Genomic DNA, 3,640 nt, shown 5'->3' on the forward strand with positions numbered 1-3,640 from the left:
TCACTACAGAACAAGGCATGACAATCTAAGCATACATCCATCAAGAATACATGTTATATAAGCTAGACATGGCAAGAACAACAACATAGCATGCACGGATCAACAACAACATCCTCGGCAAAATCGCTAATAAGTAGACAATCTGCCAGGAATTACAAAATAGTGAAAGTAGAGCTCGATTGACTCAAGCTAGGTTGCTCCACAAATGCAAACAAGGACATGGGTGGATAGAGCACCACAATATAAACAAAACATCCTTACTGATCATCCTCAAAAGAGGCACGGATCACTAGGAAACAACATGAACATATGGCATAATGATAAAAACAGATCAAGGACTTGGTGAAATTACTAAGTCCCTGAAATCAGCATTAACGAATGCACTACTTTGCAAGCTTGTGCTAGTCACCACACACATCACAAAAATACATGGATAGCATCTCTGGAAAGATGGCATGGCATATAACAAAAACTCATGTAGAGCTTAGGAGCATATCATGCACACATTAATTATGGCAAAAAATGACAAATAGCTATTTGGTGCAGCAGATCTGACAAATATCTCAAATAGCTCTCTTCCAACAGCATTTCGGGCATTAAGATGAGCTCAAATGAAAATGATGCAATGAGATGAAATGATGTACTCTCTGAGACGAACATGTATGCAAAATAAATGCACATGATGACATGATATGCAATGCATGACACGCAAGCAAAGACAAGGCAACAACAGCGAATAACTGGACGACACCTGGCACATCGGTCTCAGGGCGTTACAGCTGGGCATGGGGGCTGCACGAGGGTCACACCCAAGCGTACGCCACCCCGCCAGGTCCCTCGGACCTGGTCGTTGCGCACCCTCCCAAGCAGAGCTATGGTACGAAGGTCGTTTGAACGTCAAGGGGGACTCCTGAGCATCGCGACTCAGGAGCCTAACTGACCACGTAGCCCCTCACTCCTTGGTCCATCTTGGTGATCCGGTCGGCCCAATGGCGGCTGAGGTATGCGTGGGGTCGGGCCCTGCCGACGTAGAACACTAGACCTACCCTTGCATCTCCTTTCCACAAGATGTTTGCGCGTCAAGGGGGACTCCTGAGCATCGCGACTCAGGAGCCTAACTGACCACGTGGCCCCTCACTCCTTGGTCCGTCCTGGTGATCCGGTCGGCCCAACGGCGGCTGAGGAATGCGCGGGGTCAGGCTCTGCCGACGTAGAACATAAAGCAAATGGGAAGGAAATCATGAAATCTCAAAGCAAATATTACAAGACATATTGTTCTCCGAGTATCAAACACAAGTTTAAACGCCTCCACGAGGCACGCTACATGCTGAAGGAGTTTGAACAGGAAAGGAGCCGCAAGCCAGTCATCCCTGGACACCGCCGACACCCACAAGAGGCACCCCCTCCTTGGTGGTGTTGCCTTCACCTGTACTGCCGGCCGAAGGCGCGGAACTTCTGCATCAGGGCCTCCACTTGACCCTTCACGGCTGCAGCGGCAACTGCGTAGCGCTCGTCGTCCACAGGCTCCAGCAGCTCGTCAAGGCGGGCAGCAGGATCGCAAAGATGGAGGTGGCTGAAGACGCGCGTCAGCGCGGCTGAAGAAAGGACCAGAGCCTCTTCCTCTGCCATGGGGCCGATGCCGCTCACGACTTCCTCAAGCGCCGCGACCAAGTAGGGAAGCAACTGGGTGGGGCCGTCCTCATCGTTGGCTAGCGGCTTCTCTAGGCCCTTCTCATAAAGTGTCTTCAAAGCCTTGTGAGACGTCTTCTTGAGGAGCGCGAAGGACGCGCAGTCCTCGGCCAGAACCTTCGCCTTGGCGTCAAGTTCGGCTTTCTCCGCCTGCACCTTTCGCTCCAGCTCCACCAGTCGGCCGCGTTCAGCGGCCTGCGCCTGCGCCAATTGCTCCAGCTCGGCGTCGCGACCCTTGATGGCATCCTCCCGGGCCTTCATCCTCTCTTCCTCCGCCTTATGGCCACGAGCATCTTCTGCACGCTCTTCACGCAGGGTCTTCAGCTCGGCCTCCAGCACCCGGCAGCGACCTTGGGCGGCCTCGACATCTTTTAGCGCCGCCTCACGAGCAACTGCTGCCTGAGCAGCAGCTCGCTTCTCCCCCTCGGAGGTCACTGCAGCCCGGCTCAGTGTCGCCCGAACGGACACGTCAGAATGAAGCTAGCCAGACACCAGCTCTAGGCGCCAGCCGACAGGAGGGGTTCGACCCCCTGAAGATCTTCTCGCAACCGGGTCATCTCAGAAAGGGCATGCTCCAAGACATCAGGGGTAGCGGAAGAACCTGGAACCAGCGACACAACTGGAGAAGGAAGAGGCAGCGACGTCACCATGGCCTGAGAGGCCGGAGGCTCCTGAACTCTGGGGACCTCAGCAGCCGCGCCGGACATCAGCGCCTCCGGAGCCAGCAGGGTCATGGGGGCTGACTCCTCACGAGGACACCCTTCCGGGCCTCATGGAGATGACCGGGCTGGGGAGGCGCGAGCACCGTCGCTCCCCTTCCCCGCGGAGGGAGCTGTGGCCGCCCCGGGCGGAACGGCCCCGGGCAGTGTCACCGTGTCCTCCTTCCTCTTCTTTGCCGCAGACGGCGGCCTAGCCAACCAACAACGAACGTCGAAGATCAGCAGCATAATCCAAAACAAGATGGAGCACGAACACTTACTGGTCAATCACGGCATAGTCCACCTTCCTCTTGGTAAGCTAGAAGCCCGAGAGCCTCACAGCCTGGGGCGTGGGCGCACGGGCTCCGAGAGTAGAAGAACGAGCAGCAGATGGGCCGGACGTGGCTCTAGGTGGCGCTGGAACAACAGCAGCATCTCGCGAGATCAGCGCCGACCTGTTCTTTGTCGGAACCATGGGCGGCTCCCCCTTCTCCGGGAGGTTATCGTCCTCGCCATCATCGTCGGGCAGGAGGCGGAGGATGTCGGCCTTGCGCAAAGGGGAGTGAAAGTGCGTTATATCGACTAGAGGGGGGGTGAATAGGCGATTTTTATGAAAGTCTTCAAAACTTGGGAGTTATGAAGACAAACAGTGAAGATTATGCCTATTACTACGCAGCGGAAGTTAGATTACACAAGGCAAGCCATGGTCAAGTATTCAGTATAGTGAAAGCACAGTGACAACAGCTTTAGTGTAATAAGGATCAGGTAGGAAGAAGTTATGAAGCCAAACAGATCATACATTCACGTTGTGAAGACAAAAGATAAAGCAAGCATGCAATGGCTTCACAATGAATAACTGTAAGTAAAAGGAAGTGAAGATGAAACCAGAGACACGTTGAAGACAATGATTTGTTGGACCAGTTCCAGTTGCTGTGACAACTGTACGTCTGGTTGGAGCGGCTAGGTATTTAAACCAAAGGACACACAGTCCCGGACACCCAGTCAAGGACACTTAGTCCAAGACACCCAGTCCTCACCGTTTTCTCCTTGAGCTAAGGTCACACAGACCTTGCCCAATCACTCTGGTAAGTCTTCAAGGTAGACTCCCAAACCTTCACAGACTTCGTTCACTGGCAATCCACAATGTCTCTTGGATGCTCTGAACGCGATGCCTAACCGTCAGGAGGATGCACAGTCCTCAAGTGTAATAAGTCTTCAGATCACTCAGACACGAAGACTTAAGTGATGCCCAA

The sequence above is a fragment of the Triticum urartu genome, chromosome 7A (assembly GCF_056163025.1).
Source record: "Triticum urartu cultivar PI428250 chromosome 7A, HENAU_Tu73, whole genome shotgun sequence".
NCBI lineage: Eukaryota > Viridiplantae > Streptophyta > Magnoliopsida > Poales > Poaceae > Triticum > Triticum urartu.